Source organism: Staurois parvus, unplaced genomic scaffold (genome assembly GCF_062004578.1).
Source record: "Staurois parvus isolate SC_StPar_1 unplaced genomic scaffold, SC_StPar_1.0 ptg000581l, whole genome shotgun sequence".
Taxonomy (NCBI): Eukaryota; Metazoa; Chordata; class Amphibia; order Anura; family Ranidae; genus Staurois; species Staurois parvus.
Window position 1 is genome coordinate 396,679 of NW_028318377.1, and position 21,335 is coordinate 418,013.

Consider the following 21,335-nt stretch of genomic DNA (forward strand, 5'->3'; position numbering starts at 1 on the left):
AAAATCTGACTAATAAAAATTACCCAATATAAAGCAAAAAAAAAAGCCAAACATTTTCATTTTGAATAGAGGGGGGAAGGGTTAAAACCACGACCAGTTATTTGCAGTCTGTGTCTTACTAGGGAGATATCTTCACTTCCTGTCCTATAAACTGAACAGGAAGTGAGACTTTTTCCATTATGACAGATAGAACGTCTTACACAATTGTTGCAAGAACTAGTGAGCCCCATTGGAAGATTTCCTCTCCGTTTATGTTCTGGTGGCAAATTGTGGATTTACTCACTTTCACTATTGGTAACCTGGTGATCAGTAAAATGAAGAAGAGCGAATCTCCCTAACAAAAACACGGAAAACTATAAAAACCTAATGGTCGTTATAACTCCACACTACCCAAAAAAAAAAACAAAGTTAAATCTAGTGGCGACAAACACAGCAAGTACCTCACTAACTCGCCAAAGTAATGTGCTGGCTTTGAGAGTCCCTTGGCTTCTTGGAGGTCAATTTTACCAAGGAATCCATTGTTCCTCCCATCTGTAGTCTCACTGTTGAGATTTTTAAAATCTTTTCCTTTCAGTCCAGCATAGTTCATATCCTTCTGTTGTATATATGCTTTAGTATGAAGAACAAACCATGTAATAAGGAAAGGATATTATGATTCAGCTCTTGGCAGTGTCCTAGTATGGTCATCAGGATAAAGGACGAGAAGTAGAACGTCTCATATTCCATGTGCACACCCTACCTTGCCAATATGCAGAAAATGAGATAAAAAGAAGGCTGTATAACGCACGAAAAGAAACTCAACCCCTAGAATCAGTAATACCAACAGCCTTATGAAAAAGACGTCAGATCCGAATACAGGGCTTTGTGTCTTCTGCCTCATGATGGAAAAGTTAGCACACTTGCCTTGAAGCTTTGGATACTACTTAAAGCAGAACTTCACCCAAAAGGGGTTTCTGCCTCTACCTCTCCTGGCACAATTTTTTTTTTTTGGTGGGGGAGCTGGTACCCGCTCCCACTTCCACTCCAATTGTGTAGGCCATATGTAACAAACCAAACGGCCCAATCTGGACCACCAGGCCATTTAATTGGCCTTCGCACCTCTCCTACAGCTGCGGCACCCCCCTCATCTCCACCACCATCTTGTCTCAGCAGTTGGCAGCAGAGAACAGAACTCCTCCTCCAGATCCTGCATCTCTCTGTGCAGCCGCAGCCCCCCCTCGTCTCTGCAGGCTATGCAGAGCCATACAAAGCAGTGTGCAGGAGCTGACGGGAGAGATCTGTGTTGTTTATACACAGATCTCTCCCCCTTTGGTAATTCTCAGAGTGGAATCACCGGCCAGGATCCAGTGATTGAAAGCTGAGGCCGCGAATTGTGACGTGGGTAGGGCATGCACGTGCCCCCTACCCGGGAACGGCAGAAATCACACACACACACATATATATACACACACACACACACACACACACACACGATTTTGCGCACCCGTGCCACCCTGTAGCAGTATTTTTGCTATAGGGCGGCGCTGAAGTTGTTTGAGAAAAAAAAAAAGTCCAAACTTTTAATATCACATTCAGCTTCAATTGGAGGGGACCGCACATAGGAACAGGGCTGAGGCTGTCAATCACAGGTTTTTTGATTTCCCGGTCACATTTAGTGCTCTTGATTCAGGCTGGTACACATGATAGTGGGATATGCTTTGTTCATATTAAACTAAAAGAGAAAAAAAAGCTGCGGCTTTAACACCACGTTAAAGATTTTACATTGCAGCAGCACAACATGGAAGGTGGCAAAAACAGCACAAGGAGAAAGGCAAGGCACTTGAGCATGTTTGAATACACTTTAAATCAGACTCGACATAAGAAATCAAGGTGTATTCATTAAAAATGAATGAGAAAATCTTCGGATATATAGTAATCTTACCGCCGGTGTCTAGGCAAGAGTGAGGTCATATACCCGGGAACAATGAGATGATGCTCCCTAAAGCGGTAGTAAACATCACTTGGTGACTTAATAATAAAGCTTACCTGTAGGTACAAGAATATACCCACGTAAACATGCATTGTTCAGGAGATATTCACTATTTTTTGCAGCCAGTGCGGTCACCGAAGCATGCACACTGCGCTCTTAGTGGAAGTCCACAGAGAGCTGTGCCGAGATTGTGGCTCTTGCATGGGAGGGACGTAATCATGGCTCCAGAATTACAATGGCTGGAGCCCATGAACCCGGAAGGCAGACCGGATGAAGATGAAAACCTGTCAGTGGTGACAGCCTGCCACTGGAGGACGTCGTTTTAACCTCCCTGGCGGTATTCCTGAGTGTAGCTCGGGGTAAAGTTTCAGTACCACAAGCGGTAACCCCGAGCTACACTGGGGAATACCCTGCAGCGTTGATCCGGGATCTCTTCTTCTCTTACCTTGTCCTGCGCTCCCTCCTGCAGTGTCCCCTGTAATGTCCTCCGGCCAACGCCGGCATCCGTCTTCTGGGTTCCGTTCCCTGCGACGTCGGGACAAACGGGGACGGAACAGCGGGAAATTTAAAATGTCAAAAAGTGACATTCACTAAAATCAAATAGTAAAACATTACTGTATCAAACCATTTCACATACATTTTGTCCCGAGTGCTTTGTCCTGTGCCCTGAGAAACGTCCATGGCGTCCAAAAAGCGTCCCTTTAGGTCAAAAGTGGTTTTAGACCGGCTAGAGAACAGCGATAGTAAATTAGAACCACTTGCAGAATTGAGTGATAATGATTTGAAGGGAAATTCCTCATCAGACACTGAAAACGATTTTGCGACTTTGCTCAGTGCGAACTTGGTGCTATATTTCAAATTTCAGTGTTTTTGATTTAATTATAGTATTGCATTAAATTTAATATATTATTTTTGTTTATTAAATTATAATTTTTGATTTCAGGTTTCAAATTTTATCATACTCGGGATGTTTACTAGACTCTTGTTCGGACAGATTTCAGTGAGTTTTTCCTAAAATTTACAGGCCTACAATAAAAAAAAAAAAAAAAAAAAAAAAAAGACATTTCCATGCAAAAAAATGTACCGCTTTGAGCACAGAAATACTAACATAATCAGACCGCTAGGGAGGTTAAGGCAAGTCTTTTATAATGTGATGCATACAAACATTACATTTTTTTTTCCTTTAGACTTAACTACTGTTATCTTGCAAAACATGGGGATAATATCACCCCCTGCAGTATGAACGTCGGGGGTAAGGAGAGTACATACATGCCCAGTTTTGTTTTGGTACATACTGTATATGGCACCTAAAAAGGGGGGGGGGTGTCAGTGCAAGGGCTTTTTTTTCCTGCTTGAAGTGGGGATTTACCTTTAAGTCATTGTAGACAAAAATCTATAGTCCAAAATGAATGGAACGTTTACACAGTACTATGCACCACCAGATAACAACCTTCCCTGTCACAGGTCAGTCCCCAGAGCTCATGGATTATATCCGCTGGACACCCCCCTACAGGGGCTGGCAGTGTGTACAAGCGCAGGGGAAGCCATACCTAGGAGACACCAGCAGCACACATGTGCCACAGTTTTTAAGATGGCGCGGAGGAGGGGTGGAAGATGGCCATCCAACGGTTTAGTTCCAATTTAATACATTCATGGTTTAGTATCGGCTGGGTGGGGTTTTGTATTGATGCAATGCAAGGCACAGTTTACCCTTTTCAAACTTTATTGAAATTGACACCACGTAATATCCTTATTCTCCAAAATAAAAATCCATACATATCCTTTGCCAACTATTTTTTTATTAAACCATTTCCAACTGTGATTTTCTGCCTCCTTGTAACGTAAACTGTGATCTCCCAAACCTCCCCTTTTCCTTCCTCTATTTAATTTGTTAAATAAACCTGGGCAAAATTATTACTTTCCCTTGCAGTGAGGCTATGCCAGCACTGCATTGGTTAAATGCTCATTGTTGTCTAGGGGCTCAGAAAGCAAAGATATCTACTTCCATACCGGGCACTTTACCCCCTTCCTGCCCAGGCCAATTTTCAGCGCGCTCACATTGTGAATGACAATTGTGCGGTCATATAACATTGTACCCAAACTAAAATTTTATCATTTCCTTCACACAAATAGAGCTTTCTTTTGGTGGTATTTGATCACCGCCGGGGTTTTTATTTTTTGCTAACAAAAAAAAAGAAAAAAAAAAAAACAAATTGTGAAGAAAGAAAAAGAAGAAAAAAAAAAAAACACACGTTTTCTTTGTTTCTGTTATAAAAGTTTGCAGATAATTATTCTTCATAAATTTAGGCCAAGATGTATTCTACTACGTCTTTGGTGAAAATAACCAAAGGAATAACTTAGGAAAGTTATAGAGTTCACAAACTATGGTATAGATCTGAATATTGATCAATCCTGAAGTACTGACAGCCAATCTAATTTCTTGAGGTGCAAGAATGTCAGAACAGTACAGATATCCCCCAAATGACCCCTTTTTGCAAAGTAGACAGTCCGACGTACTTCATAAGAGGCATGGCGAGTTTTCTGAAGTTGTAATTTTTTTGTCATAATTTTTCAGAAAAAAAGAAAAAAATGATTTTCACTAATTTTTTTTTTTACATACTGTCACATGTACAGCTTCCTCATAACTGGCACGGCGGTGATCAGGGACACTGGTGACAGTACGAAAGAAAAAAATAATTTTTTTTACATTTTATTTTTTTCTCTTAAGATTTTTTCAATATGACCAAAGTACAAAGTTACTATAGTAACATTGTACTACTTTGGGGAAGTGATTTTTTTTTTTTTTTTTTTTTTTTTAAAACACAATTTGCTTATAGCAAAGAATTACTTGAATGAGCATTTACCTGAATGAAATCGATTCAGTCAGGATTTTTTTTTTTTTCTTAACTGTGACTTGGCCACAGCTAATCAGGACACAGCTGGACTGTGATTGGCCCAGCTTGTGCATGTGATCGCTGTGACCATTCACAGCTAGCCACACTTGTATACAATGGATGGTATGATAGGAAGCCATCCATTGTATACAACTGTCATGTGACCTGCTGTGATTGGTCACAGAAGGTCACAAGGTACCGGCAATGGGGCCGGTACTCAGATCTGTCATCGGCCGTGTCTGAGGCAGATCGTGCTGCTGAGTGGCTCTGCAGGCATGCAAACTGCGCATGCCCGAAAGGACGTCATATGGCGTCCACCCAGCGCGGTGAGGGTTTTTGCTGGCGCCATTCGGCCATAGGAACCGGATATACTTACCTAATCCATCAATCCTCCAAGTGCAAGACTGGTCCCCACCACGCTGCCAGTCTTGTGAATGGGCTGTTCCTGACATCATGCCCACAGACCAGCTCTGGATGCGAGGATGGCAAGAACAGTCCACCTCTGGACGTGGGGAAGACGTTTTCCGGAGGATCAGAGGAATGGGTAAGTACAGGTTTTACCTAAGCCCCTATGCAATAAACGAGCAGTTAACCCATGGAGGTTTAACCAGAGTTCTGCTTAACAATGAGCAGTGCACACTAACTGCAATCGTTTGTAGTGCTCTATACACACACGTCCATCCGTCGTACCTCTAAGGAAATAGAGGGTAGCTACATTCCTACGTACAGTGGGGACATGGAGAACACACAAAACCACCTTCTAAACCAGAGTAATGCAGAAGGAGGCAGCTGAGAGCAGAGCAACAGAAATTTAACAAAAGTGTTACTAAACCCACAACAGTAACATCAGTCTGTATATGCAGTAGAGCATGCATGTTATACTCACTGTGGAACCTAAGGGGTTAATCCTCCACATTGTGTAAAAGCCGTTTGATCCTGACTTCCCTGATCCCCTTCCTTCTCCCAGTGTCTCCCAAATATCTCCTGATAGAACAGAGGCTATGGACAAGCTGCACATGCTCAGTTTGGTGTGTATTGCTAGAGTTTTCTTTTCTTGGGAGAGTGCATGTGATCAGCACGGGGCCAAACAGCACTGTCTAGACAGAGGTCAGGGGTCCTGCAACAGGAGAATGAAAACTCTTTCTACAAGCTGTAACCAGTGCTCGGCCGGACACTGATAGAAGTCACAAAACTGCTCTAACTGCTGATGAGAAAAGGTATTTAGCAATTTATATTTACCAAAATAATTGCATTTCCATGTTGTGTGTACTGTGGGAGACCAGATATAGTGAATGCAGGGTCCGGGGGTTTAGTAACACTTTAAGCCCTTCCTGACCACCCTATAGCAGAAGTACTGCTACAGGGCGGCATTGATGCGCAAAATCACGTATATATACACATGATTTTGTATTTGCGGGAAGGGGGGGGCGAGCGTGCACACACTCCCTAACTGTGCCGCTATTGGCTCCTCGGCAAGTCAATCACCGGGTCCCAGCCGCCGATTCTAGGCGATTGCCAGCGGAGCTGAGAGGGGAGAGGTCTGTATTTAAACAACACAGGTCCCCTCCCCTGCCGGCGCGCTACACAGGTCCCCTCCCCTGCCGGCGCGCTACACAGGTCCCCTCCCCTGCCGGCGCGCTACACAGGTCCCCTCCCCTGCCGGCGCGCTACACAGGTCCCCTCCCCTGCCGGCGCGCTACACAGGTCCCCTCCCCTGCCGGCGCGCTACACAGGTCCCCTCCCCTGCCGGCGCGCAACACAGGTCCCTCCCAGTAGAGCAATACAAAGCAGCTTCTCTACATAGTAAATCACACACAGCACACCAAGTACAACAACACAGTTAACCCTTTGATCACCCCAGATGTTAACCCCTTCCTGCCCAGTGCCATTAGTACAGTGTCTGCTTTTTATTAGCACTGATCCCTGTATTAGTGTCATTAGAGATGTCAGTGGCAGTTAGTTCCCCCCTCCCCCAGTGTATATAGCAGATAAGTTGCTAATCGCCGCCATTACTAGTAAAAATAAAAAAACTCCAGTATATATACCGGCATCACACTATGTATGAGTGAATGCAGGGTCCTGGGTTTAGTAACACAAAGTTAGGAATACACACTTGAAAAGAATTATTTCTAAACCAGAGTTTAGTGTCACTTGAAGTGTCAGAAAATGCCACTTTCTTCACGTCTATGCAATGCCACACATTGCGACACTGATGAGCTGCAAAACATTGTAGCACACTGCAATCTACTGTACCTCAGTACAGTGTACTGGTATGAGAGAACCGTTCTCTATGTGTCCTTGCAGTAATCTATGCAGATCAACACAGGTCACCAGAATGGTGTGAAGAAGCCCAGAATCCATTCATAAAAATGAAAAAAAGTAGTTCTTGTTCCTTATCGTGCAATTGGGTGTGGCCTCTTGCTCCCCTTTGGGAGTTCTGATTCCAAAGACATTCTTGAGATCACATAGGTCACATGTTATGGCATTGTATCTGATTGGCTGCTGACTTGTACTTCTTGTGTCTGTATATACTTTTCTTCATTTTGTTTTATTCAATAAAAATGCATCAAAAAAAAAAAAAAAAAGTGGAACTTCACCCAAAAGGGCAAGTTCCATTCTCCCTTAGGCATTTTCTTTTTGGGGGTGGGAGGGGCATTTACCTGACATGTACCTGCTCCCACTCGCCAAGGTGACCCGAGCAGAAGTTCATCTCACCCCCCCAGCATCCTTCTGGGACACGTCACAAGGTCCAGAAGGCTGCAGGGCCATTGACTAAGCGCAGCACGGCTCACACGGAGGGCAGCTGGCCATCCACAGCCTACAGTTGAGATGCTGGCACTGGGGACCGATGACTGGTGGATCCTCGGGAAGCCTTTAAAAATGCAGCAGAATTTGGCAGAATAGACTGAAGAACTTCCTTTGGCTCTATTCACACTTTAGCAACTTGTCAAAATCACATCCCATTCTTTCCAATGGCATCAGTTCAAATTGTTGCGATTTAAGTCGCAGCAACTATGAAGAGGTCCAGAGAATGTCAGATCAGTCACACCAAAAGTTGCATCAATGTCACACTGGAAAATGGCACGACTTTGAAGACACCAATGAAAAAGTTTTAGACTTTGGAACCATTTTAAAGGACATGTAAACCAAACATTTCATATTCCTGATATGTGCCTGCTGTACCATACACTGGTATGAAAGTCTCCTGTTCTTTGTGTGAAACCCCTGGTGTTCCTGCCATTCCCTCTGCTTTCCCATTAAGAACTGATCACACTAAGCATGAGAGTACAGCATGGTCAGTTCTCTAGCTGTGCTGGGAACTCAGCCTGCTTTCCGCCAATGATCTGACTTGTCCTGACACCCCCCCCCCCGCCATTCACTGGGAAGATCTGTGTGCTGTTGCTTCTCCTCCCCCAGCTTCTATGCATCTGAGAACAGAGTGAAAGTGATCACTTATAAAGAGGGGGGGGGGGGGTTGAGTATTTACAATTTTTTTTATATCTATACACAACGTTTTGCCTTTCATTTCTATTTTAAACTGAACAGGTTTTACAAGGTGAGGGTTTACATAGACTTCAATTCTAGGTATGGATTTCATTGTAAGGTTACATCGGCCCCATGTCGACCAACAAGTCTACAGGTTCCATACCTGTGGGAATCCCTGTAGTAGGGGGATAATCATGGTAGTAGCCACCATTACTACAGTGAACCTTCACTGTCCTCTGGGTCCTGTGCTGAGTGGCTGCTCTCAGCACATTGGGGGGTATCACTTGTTTGGCATGGGCACCATTAACAGAATGCCTTGCTTTCTTTCCTCAATGTAGACAAGGCATTCTGATTGGACAAGGTGGAGACTGAAGTCCCCACCCTGCCTCTTTACCTTGTCCAAACAGAATGTTTTGCACTCATTAAGAGAAGAAAAAAAAAAGGGGGGGGGGGGGGTGTGACATGTCAGGAGTGCACCCTATGTAAATGAAGAAGCATGGCAGCAGCTCCAAGTAGGATCCAGAAGACAGCAGAGACTACTACAGTGATCCTCCGCTTCCAATGTGGTCACACAGGTATGACAAGTGTGCTTCCACCCGTCCAAGCTGGGCCACTGTAGCCATGCAATTTGCAGTGATGCAATTCAGTTCATGCACTTTGTTGAGGCAATTTTGATGCGGCTGGCAATCCATTCAAATAAACGGGCTACCCAAAAGCAATACACAGGACAAATGTCCTCTGAAAAGCAACCCACCCACATATCACTTTTCAGAGAGGTGCAGTATAACCACATATAAGCCCCCTAAGGGTAACCATACACACTAGAATCTGACCAAACAATATTTGTACAACTGACTACCAGAAATATGCAATAGGAGGACCTAACGAATCTCTCCATTCAATCTACATCCAATCAGGAAGACCGTTGATCCAAGGCCCCTTCACACAGGCTGGATTCTGCTGTTCAGCACAGGTTCTGTACGCTGATCCCGGAGCAGAGCGGGATGGATGTCACATCTGTGCCCACTCAGTATCTGCAGAGCGGGAACGGACAGTCCCAGCTGATCTCTATGGGTGATCGGTGTACATAGACACTGCTATCAGTTTATATCAGGCTTCCTCCGATCCAGTCTGCCAAAACGGAAAAGGACGCAGTCATTCGCCTTTTTAGCGGCTCTAATCTGACCCGGAAGCACGCGGGCGTAAACAAACACGCCCATTCACACTGGCCTGTCCATAGGACTGCATGGTCCTTCCAATCAGGTCCGCCTGAAAAACAGACAGGCACACATGATCAGATCAGCCGTGTGAAAAAGGCCTAGCCTAAAACACTGTACAATGGGATTGTAACATGTATGAGGGGGATTGTAACATGTATGAGGGGGATTGTAACATGTATGAGGGGTTTAAAGTCATATTAAGGATTTTTTTTGTTTTAAAATAACAGTTATACTTTCCTGCTCTGTGTAATGGTTTTCCACAGAGCAGCCCAGATCTTCCTTTTCTCGGTTCCCCCACTGGCGCTCTTACCCCTCCCTCCTGCCAGGTGCCCACAGGGCAAGCAGCTTGCTATGGGGGCACCCAAGCTGGCTTACTCCTGAGCTGCTGCCCTGTGTGCCCATTCACACACACAGCTGCAGCTCAGCCCACCCCCTCACTGGCTCTAATTGACAGCAGCGGTAGCCAATGGTGCCCACAGAGCAAGCAGCTCTGATTGACAGCAGCGGTAGCCAATGGCTCCACCTGCGGTCTCAGCCAAAAAGGAGGGACAGTCCCCAGAGAGCCGAGACGCTCGTTAACCGCTGGATCGTGATTGGCTCAGGTATGTATTGGGGGGGGGGGGATGCTGCACACACAAAGATTTGTTTAACCTCCATGCATAGAATTCATGAAGGTAGAAGGCCTGGAGCCTTTCCAGCACGTTAGGAGACCAGATGAACTTCCGACATTCCAACGGATGAGTCAAGGCCGCCTCAAGCTTTGCCAAGCCAGCGTGGTGGAAGAATGCTACACAATCCTGTGATTCCAGACGTATGACCAGCAATGGAGTATGGGGAGAAATCCCCACAGAGGACCCATACAGTCCTGTATGGACCACAAGCACCAGTCCACAGAACCTAGACTAGCGTATGCGGCCCAAACCAGTCTATGTTCCGTATGGACCACAGGCCCCAGACCGGTCTATGTTCCGTATGGACCACAGGCCCCAGACCGGTCTATGTTCCGTATGGACCACAGGCCCCAGACCGGTCTATGTTCCGTATGGACCACAGGCCCCAGACCGGTCTATGTTCCGTATGGACCACAGGCCCCAGACCGGTCTATGTTCCGTATGGACCACAGGCCCCAGACCGGTCTATGTTCCGTATGGACCACAGGCCCCAGACCGGTCTATGTTCCGTATGGACCACAGGCCCCAGACCGGTCTATGTTCCGTATGGACCACAGGCCCCAGACCGGTCTATGTTCCGTATGGACCACAGGCCCCAGACCGGTCTATGTTCCGTATGGACCACAGGCCCCAGACCGGTCTATGTTCCGTATGGACCAGAGGCACCAGTCTACACATACAGGGCCCAGACCGGTCTATGTTCCGTATAGACCAGAGGCACCAGTCTACACATACAGGGCCCAGACCGGTCTATGTTCCGTATAGACCAGAGGCACCAGTCTACACATACAGGGCCCAGACCGGTCTATGTTCCGTATAGACCAGAGGCACCAGTCTACACATACAGGGCCCAGACCGGTCTATGTTCCGTATAGACCAGAGGCACCAGTCTACACATACAGGGCCCAGACCGGTCTATGTTCCGTATAGACCAGAGACACCAGTCTACACATACGGGGCCCAGACCGGTCCATGTTCCCTATAGACCACAGGCACCAGTCTACACATACGTGGCCCAGACCGGTCTATGTTCTGTATATTCCGCAGGCACCAGTCTACATATACGTGGCCCAGACCAATCTATGTTCCGTATAGACCACAGGCGCCAGTCTACACATACACCAGACCGGTCTATGCTCCCTATAGACCATAGGCACCAGTCTACATATACGGGGCCAGACCGATCTATGTTCTGTATAGACCACCGGTACCAGTCTACATATATGGGGTCAAAATCAGTCCATGTTCCGTATAGACCACAGGCACCAGTCTACACATATGCGACCGAGATCAGTCCATGTTCTGTATGGACCACAGGCGTGTGTCTACACATACGGGGCCCAGACCTGTCCATGTTCTGTATGGACCACAGGCACCAGTCTACACACACGGGGCCCAGACCTGTCCATGTTCTGTATGGACCACAGGCACCAGTCTACACACACGGGGCCCAGACCTGTCCATGTTCTGTATGGACCACAGGCACCAGTCTACACACACGGGGCCCAGACCTGTCCATGTTCTGTATGGACCACAGGCACCAGTCTACACACACGGGGCCCAGACCTGTCCATGTTCTGTATGGACCACAGGCACCAGTCTACACACACGGGGCCCAGACCTGTCCATGTTCTGTATGGACCACAGGCACCAGTCTACACACACGGGGCCCAGACCTGTCCATGTTCTGTATGGACCACAGGCACCAGTCTACACACACGGGGCCCAGACCTGTCCATGTTCTGTATGGACCACAGGCACCAGTCTACACACACGGGGCCCAGACCTGTCCATGTTCTGTATGGACCACAGGCACCAGTCTACACACACGGGGCCCAGACCTGTCCATGTTCTGTATGGACCACAGGCACCAGTCTACACACACGGGGCCCAGACCTGTCCATGTTCTGTATGGACCACAGGCACCAGTCTACACACACGGGGCCCAGACCTGTCCATGTTCTGTATGGACCACAGGCACCAGTCTACACACACGGGGCCCAGACCTGTCCATGTTCTGTATGGACCACAGGCACCAGTCTACACACACGGGGCCCAGACTATGTTCTGTATGGACCACAGGCACCAGTCTACACACACGGGGCCCAGACTATGTTCTGTATAGACCACAGGCACCAGTCTACACATATGCGACCAAGATCAGTCCATGTTCTGTATGGACCACAGGCGTGTGGCTACAGAAACGGGGCCCAGACCTGTCCATGTTCTGCATGGACCACAGACACCCGTCTACAGAACCTAGACTAGCATACGAGGCCCAGACCAGCCTATGTTCTGTATGAGCCCATACAGCAGTCTACGGAACCTAAAGTAGCATACAAGGCCCATACAGAACCTAGACCAGTCTACGTTCTGTATGGGCCCCATACAACATTCTACAGCACCTAGAGTAACATACCAGGCCTATAGAGAACCTGGTTTAGTGTGCGGTGTCCAGACCAGTCTAGGTCTTGTATAGACCACATGCACCAGTCTACAGAACCTAGACTAGCGTACGAGGCCTAGACCAGTCTACGTTCTGTATGGGCCCCATACAACAGTCTACAGAACCTAGAGTAACATACGGGGCATATACAGAACCTAGACTAGCGAACGGGTTCCAGACCAGTCTAGAGCCTGTATAGACCACAAGCACCAGTCTACAGAACCTGGACTAGCGTACGGGTTCCAGATCAGAGCCTGTATAGACCACATGAACCAGTCTACAGAACCTGGACTAGCGTATGGGCCCCATACAACAGTCTACAGAGAGTAGCATACAGAGCCCATACCAGTCTACTGGACCCTCGACTGCGCACGGCGTCGACTCTGGAACCGCAGCGGTGCACAGGGCCCACTCTAACCACAGCACCCACTCTGGAACAACGGCACCCACTCTGGAACCATGGCAGTCTGGAACCACGGCGGTGCACGGCGCCCACTCTGGAACCACGGCGGTGCACGGCGCCCACTCTGGAACCACGGCGCCCACTCTGGAACCACGGCGGTGCACGGCACCCACTCTGGAACCACGGCGCCCATACAGAACATGCTGCATAATAAATAGTAATAATGCCTCCACACACCAACATAACAATAATAATCGCACACAGAGGTCTCTAGTCCGGCCCTGCCCCCTCCTCCCCCCATAACAACATTATCTCAGCCCCGAGGAGCGGATCGTACATTGGGAATAGCCGGCCACTGCCGATCCCGCCAAGTTTCAGGCCCAGCCACCCCCCTCCACCCTCCTCCTGTAAGATGGAGCCGCCGGGCCCCGGGTTTCCCTTCCCCCCCTTCTCCCGCTCCCCCCGGGCCCGGACACACGGACAGGACAAGTGGCGGGAAAAAAAAGAGAGCGGTGACCTGAATGTCGCATCCTTATGTGCGCGCCGAGGTGAGAGCTGCTGCTGCCGCTGGCTGGCAATCAATGGAGAGAAGACAGGCACACGGGCAGGCGAAGCTCCTCCCCCTCCGTCCGGCCGGGTACGCCCCACGGAGGCACCGGGCACGCCCACCCTTCCTCGGCTGCCCGCGGGAAAAATCCGCGCCTCTGATAGGCTGCTGAGGGGGTGAGAGACGGCCGCGCGGCCGGAGTAATTTTCAAAACGTAACGTTTGGAGAGTGTGACGTCGCTGAGGGGGCGGAGCGGCCGATGGGTGGCGCCAGTGAGCTGGGAGGGCACGGCGGGCGAGAGAGAGGGTCTCCTGTGTGCCCCGCGCGCCCCGCTACTCTGACGTGTTTCATAAACAGCCGTGCGCGGCCCCGAGCGTCTCTACCGCCGGGCTCCTCGTCTGTTATCAGTCCCCCTTCTACGAATACAATTGGTGACATTCGCTTCCCTCTTCGTGCGCGGGCCCATATATCCGTCCTAGTCTCAGCTGTGGGTTCCTCTACAAGGCCTTCACCCCCCAACGTACCAAAAACGCGGCTAAACGCACGGCATGGTTTGGTGCCGTTATTTCCCAGTGGTGCTCTAATGGGTAGCAATGCTGTGACTAGAAAAACGTGGAAAAACGTTTTCACTACAGGAATTTTTTTTCTTTAACCACTTGACTTGCAGAGGATTTACCCCCCCCTCCCACCAGGCCGTTTATGCGGTATAGCGCTGCGTTACTTTGACAATTGCGCGGTCATGCAACGCTGCGCCCAAATTAAATTTACACCCTTTTTTCTCCAGAAATAGAGCTTTTTTCGGTGGTATTTCATTGCCTGTGCGGTTTTTATTTTTTGTGCTATAAAGAAAAAACGACAATTTTGAAAAAAAACTATATATTTGTCTTTTTGCTATAAAACATCCAGTAAGAAAAATTTTAAAAAAGTAAATTTCTTCATAAATGTATGCCAAAATGTATTCTGCGACAAGTCTGTGCTACAAACATCCCAATACGTGGAAATTAATTGGTTTAAGTGAAAGTTCTAGTGTCTACAAATGGCGGTATATATACTGGGATTTTATTTTTTAGTAATAGCGGGACTGCTGCGGGCATTCCGACACTGGGGGGGAACTGATTTGGTGTCACTGACATCCCCAGTGACACCAATACAGTGATCAGTGCTAATAAAAAGCACTGACACTACTGATGACACTGGGCTGGAAGGGGTTAACATCTGGGCAATCAAAGGGTTAACTGTGCATTTTACTATGTAGACAAGCTGCTTTGTGTTGCAACCTGTTTGTGCTGATGGGAGGGACCTGTATTGTGTGCTGACGGGGGAGAGACCTGTATTGTGCGCTGACAGGGGAGGGACCTGTATTGTGTGCTGACGGGGGAGAGACCTGTATTGTGCGCTGACGGGGGAGGGACCCGTATTGTGCGCTGACGGGGGAGGGACCCGTATTGTGCGCTGACGGGGGAGGGACCCGTATTGTGCGCTGACGGGGGAGGGACCCGTATTGTGCGCTGACGGGGGAGGGACCCGTATTGTGCGCTGACGGGAGGGACCCGTATTGTGCGCTGACGGGGGAGGGACCCGTATTGTGCGCTGACGGGGGAGGGACCCGTATTGTTTACATACAGACCTCTCCCCTGTCAGCTCCGTTGATGATCTCCGGCAGTCGGGACCCGGTGATTGACATGCCGAGAAGCCAATAGCGGCGCTGGTAGGGAGCGCGCTCACCCCCTACCCGTAAATCCAAAATCACATATATATACGTTATTTTGTGCATCTCTGCCACCCTGTTGCAGTACTTCTGTTATAGGGCGGACAGGAAGCAGTTAAAGTGTTACTAAACCCCGGACCCTGCATTTATTACATCTGGTCTCCCACAGTACACACAACGTGGAAGTGCAATTAATTTAGTAAATATAAACTGCTAAATACCTTTTGTCTTCAGCAGGTAGAGAAGTCCTGTGACTTTTAGCGTCCAGCCGAGAACATGCTAAGCGTGTAGGAGGAGTTTTCATTCTGCTGTAGGAGGATGCAGGACCCCTGACCCTCTGTCTGGACAGTGCTGAGCACGTGCATAAAAAAAACCTCTAGCAATACACACCAAACTGAGCATGTGCAAAGTGACCCCACACCATATGTCTTATCAGGCGATAAGAGGGGGGATGCTGGAAGAAGGGGAGGATCAGAGAAGACAGGATCAAACAGCGTTTTTACACAATGCAGAGGATTAACCCCTCAGGTTCCACAGTGAGTATAATAAACATGCCAAGTCAGAACCGCACTGGTATGACCCCTGTAATAGTGGACAACAGGGTGCGTCTTGGCATACGATTTGCAAATCGCATGCCAAGTCGCACTTGATGTGACCGGGCTGTTATCTTGATTTTATACAACTAATGCTACCAGCGTTTGCAAAACGCCCAGTGTACATCAGGACTTAGGCACACAGTTGACCCTTTGATTGCCCCAGATGTTGACCCCCTTCCTACCTAGTGCCATTAGTACAGTGTCAGTTGTGGCAGTGCGAAGCCATGCCACTGTGTGATTAGGAAGTTTACATCAGATTTTGCAAGAGGGAAGCACACTAATGGCACATGTGCATGTGGGCTTTCTCTGGTTTCTGCAGCTCTGAATCAGGACATTCAATCCTGTGTCCAGGTTTTGCTAGACACTGAGGTGTTGATATATACTCGGCTCTTAGAATAAGTCAGGGCTCCCAGTGGGGGGAGACGAAAGGTCTTATTAAGGGGTCAGAGGACCCACTCAGAAGCCAAGAGACAGAGGTATTGGTTCCAGGAGACAGGTTGGCTCCTTTCGGGGGGGCCAGGAGATCCCTCCCATCCATAGGCGGGCCTTACAGCAAGGCACTGTATCATAACCTCCCTGGCGGTATTCCCGAGTGTAGCTCGGGGTAAAGTTTCAGTACCACAAGCGGTAACCCCGAGCTACACTCGGGAATACCCTGCAGCGCTGCTCCAGGATCCCTTCTTCACTTATCTTGTCCTTCGCTCCCGCGATGTCCCTCCTGCAGCGTCCCCGGCCATGTCTTCCGGCCGATGCCGGCATCCGTCTTCTGGGTTCCGTTCCCTGCGACGTCAGGACGTACGGGGGACAGATCCGGCAGGAAATTTAAAAATGAAAAAGTGACATTCACTCAATACACTAAAATCACATAGTATTACATTACTGTATCAAACCATTTCACATACATTTTGTCCCGAGTGCTTTGTCCTGTGCCCTGCCTGCATTTTTACTGTTGTTTCTGCCTGGAAACTGAGAAACGTCCATGGTGTCCAAAAAGTCCATGGCGATCAGCTAGAGAACAGCGATAGTAAATTAGAACCACTTGCAGAATTGAGTGATAATGATTCGTGGGGGAAATTCATCATCAGACACTGAAAACGATTTTGTGACTTTGCTCAGTGATGTGCGAACTTGGAGCTATATTTCAAATTTCAGTGTTTTTGGTTTGATTATATTATTGAATTACATTTATTATTATTTTTTATGATTATTAAATTATAATTTATGATTTCGTGTTTCAAATTTTACCATACCCGGGATGTTTACTAGACTCTTGTTGCAGTGAGTTATTCCACTCAGATTTCAGTGAGTTATTCCTAAAAATTACAGGCCTACAATAAAAAAAAATACATTTTTCCATGCAAAAAAATGTACCGCTTTGAGCACAGAAATACTGACATAATCAGACTGCTAGGGAGGTTAAGGCAAGAGAACCAACTATCCAGGAGAGGTACTGCAAGTGAAGCTGAGTGAGCTTATGAGCCAGGTGGCTCTGCATTTTCCAGTGTATGGATTTCTGTTCAAGATCCCCTACGTGGGAAATCATTCACTCGTGAACTTTTGCCTTCTTTTAGCCTGGGTTCACACTGATGCGGTGCAAAATTCGCAGTGTTTTCTGTGCAAATTCTGCACCACATTAGAATCGCACCCCGTTTATGCAAACCGCTGCGGGTGTGTATGTTAACACCCTGAAAGCGTTCCGCAAAACTCGGTGCGATGTGCAGAATTGGATCACATAGGTGTGAATACCCATGCGTTCCAATTCTAGTGCGGACCAAAAAAAGGGTCCTGCACCTTTTTTGTGCATGTGCGGTGCGATTAGAGCCATACAAAATGTATGGCTCTAATCGCAGCACACACAGATCACATGAGATTTGCACAGGAATACAATGCGGTTCTTGTGCGAAACACATGCGATATACCGCACCACATATATGTGAACCCAGGCTTAAACAGAAGTCGGCTACCGAGCCCTTAAAAATAGTTCTACCACAAGAGCTAACTACCCCAGATCACACAGTGTATAGTATTGTCACTGTATTAGTGTCAGTTTCCTCCAGCATCAGGTAGGGCTGGTTCACACCGTGGTGCAGAGGCGTCAGCATTTCTGCACGCGTTCTGCAAGGGCACAATGAAATCAATTGTTCTCTATGTGCCCCGTTCACTCCACAACACTGCTATCACATGCTGACCTTTTCTGCTCAGGAATCTGAACGTGTATAAAAGTCACTGAAAACGGACGTCTCTGCAAGTGAAATCTGCGCGTCATTTTCTGTCCGTTTTTATCCACGTATAGTGTGAACAGGGCCTTAGTGTCAGATTGCTCGCTCCACTCTAGGAGCCCCAATATAAGTCGCTGATCACCGCCATTAGTAGTTTAACCACTTCCGGACCATCGCTGGACTTTCAATGCTTGTACCGGAGTGATGCCTGCAGCTGCCGTTTTTTAGAGCTGGCGGTCGGTTCTCTTGTACAAGAAATCGGAGCGGGTACTAGCCTCCCGACACTCTCTCAGACTCTCCCGTCCCTCTGGGAGTCCTGAGCAACCAGCCAGCTGGCTGGACAATCAAACAAAGCCAGAACCGGCTTTGATAGGCTCTCCTTCACTGATGTGAATGTACAAATATATGTAAAGCGCTGCATAAATTGACAGCGCTATATAAATACCTGTAATAAATAAATAAAATAAACCGGAAGCGATGACCTGACATCACTTTCGGTTAACTTTCTGTGCCATTTTTTTTAAAAAATCTAAAAGCATTAAAAATGTTGGTGTTTTGCATGCTTTCAAGTGCAGAGGAAGGATTTGGGGTCTCATAGACCCCAGATCCCTGCATAAAAATACCTGTCACGTTTCTATTGCTGTCACGGGGGATAACTGTGACCAAAAAAAATTCAAAATGACTGTAAAAAAAAATGTAATAATTTTAAAAAAATTTAACGTGCCCCGGCTCACCCATGCTCACGTGCAAAGGCGAACACACGCGTTGGTCCCGCAAGCATGCAAATCAGCCCACACATGTGAGGTATCGTCGTGGTTGGGCAGTAATTCAAGCACTAGACCTCATCTGTAAATCTGAAGTGGTAACCTGTAAAATCTCATAAAACGACGTCCATGAATAGTACAATTCACATTGTCGCCGTTGCACGGGTGTGCGCAATTTTAAAGCGTGACATGTTTGGTATCTATTTACCCGGCATAACATCATCTTTTCTATTTTATAAAAAAATGGGTTATGTATTGTGGTTGCTTGCAATAAATTAAAAAAAATGTATTTCTTCCAAAAAACTGCGTTTGAAAACTACTGCACAAATACCGTGTGACATAAGAAAATGCAAAAAGCACCAATTTATTCTGTAGGGTGTCTGCTTTGGAAAATATATAATGTTTGGGGGTTCTATGACATTCTCTAGCAAACATACTGATTTTGAGATGCAAACAAAAAGTGCCAGAAATGGCTGAAGTGGCTAAAAAAAAATTCCAGTATATATACTATAGTTTGTAGAAGCTATAAGACAAGTAGCAGAATACATTTTAGCCAACATTTATGAAGAAATTTATTTTTTTTTGGATTGGATATGTTTTATAGCAGAAAGTATTTTTTTTCAACATTTTCAGTCTTTTTTTTTTTTTGTTTATATCACAATAAATAAAAAACCCAGTAGTGATCAAATACCACCAAAAGAAAGTTCTATTTGAGTGAAAAAAATGATATAAATTTGGTTGAATATAATATTGCATGACCGCAAAATTACCTGTTAGAATAGCGCTATAGTGAAAAATGGGCTGGTCACGAAGGGGGGGGAATCTTCCGGAGCGCAACTGGATAAGCTACTTTTGAAGCAGAACTGGGCCTGAAAAGTAGCAAATCAAGCATTTTTTTTTATCCTGTAAGGCCTTGTTCACACGGGGTGTGCATGAGCATACCCCTGTGGAGGGTTGTGTTTACCCACATAGATGTCACTTTGGGAACAGTGGCTGTGTCCGTTGGACTGCCTGCATCCCTGTCCCTGGCCCTCCATGGGGGTGAGATTATGTACGCCCTGGGTGAATGAGACCTAAGAAGCACTCTATTCCCCCAACTGCTTTCCGCTGGCTGTAACAAAAATGCCTGAAGCCTGAACATGTAAGGCACTTGAAATAACCTTTCTAGAAACTTGTATGTGTGTGCAAAAATAAAAAAAAAATACATCTGAAACTCACTCTACTCAGGTGTGAATGCAGCTTTAAAGTGGAATTAAACCCTCCTGTCCTTTACAGGCAAGGAAGCTGCCATATTAGCCCCTGTTTGATCTGTAGTTGCCATTATTATTATACAGGATTTATATAGCACCAACAGTTTGCTCAGCACTTTACAATGTAACAGGAGACAATACAGCAACAATACAGTTCAATACAAGAGGGATAGGAGGGCCCTGCTCCTTGGAGCTTACAATCTAAGAGACTGCCATGATGCTGCATATGTGATCAGTTATGACACCAGCCATTTAATGGTGTGACAGTTTGGTTGAGAGCACAAGCAACTGTAACAGTTATTATTCACGGCACACCTTGAATCTAAAGCGGAACTAAACCCATCAATTTAAACCTTTCTCAGAACAGTTGCATTCAAAGCATGCCGCGAATGACAACTGTCACAGTTGTTTGTACTCTCAACTGAATTATCAAGCCATCAAATGGCTAGTGTCAAAACCAATAACGTGTGTAGCACCATGGCAATTGAATATCAAACATTACAATGACTGTTGGCCTGGGTGCACACTGATGCAGTCCGGAATTCGCAGCGTTTTCTGTGCGAATTCTGCACCACATCAGAATCGCACCCTGTTCATTAGAACCGCTGCGGTTGTGTATGTTAAGTTAACAACACCCCGAAATCGGTCCACAAATGCGGTGCGATGTACAGAATCGGATCGCATAGGTATTTACACCTATGCGATCTGAATCTGCACATTGCACTGCGTTATGCGGACCGATTCTAGTGCTGCACCTTTTTGGTGTGGATGCGGTGCGATTTGAGCCATACATAATGTATGGCTCAAATCGCACCGCACACAATTTGCATGTGATTTGCAAAGGAATGCGGTGCGGTTCCTTTGTGAATCACATGCGATGTACTACATAGCATGAGTGTGAACCCAGCCTCAAGGATAGGAGGGTTTAGTTTCACTTTAAAAGGTTAGCTCTCCATTACCAAAAATGGACACAACGTGCAACCTTCTTTGGGTATATTCCCTAACTTTGGCAACATGTCCAAAACTGACATGTCCTAAAAGAAATATGACCAGCCACCACATCAACGATGGCTGACCTCCACAGCTGACCTTACATTGTGCTGTGTCCATCCTCAAATTTGGATGGCTGAGTCATGCTTGCTACTCTCTTGTGCTCACCTAG

General features: G+C 46.9%; 1 protein-coding gene across 1 annotated transcript in view; it reads right to left on the reverse strand.

Annotated features, from left to right (window-relative positions):
- The window catches only part of NSD2 (nuclear receptor binding SET domain protein 2), a 106,347-nt gene extending 92,498 nt beyond the window's left edge, over positions 1–13,849 (reverse strand). The window contains exon 1 of the mRNA XM_089692263.1: positions 13,607–13,849. The gene's annotated coding sequence lies outside the window, so the exon portion shown is untranslated. The remainder of the gene's footprint in view (positions 1–13,606) is intronic.
- Positions 13,850–21,335: the final 7,486 nt, after the last annotated feature.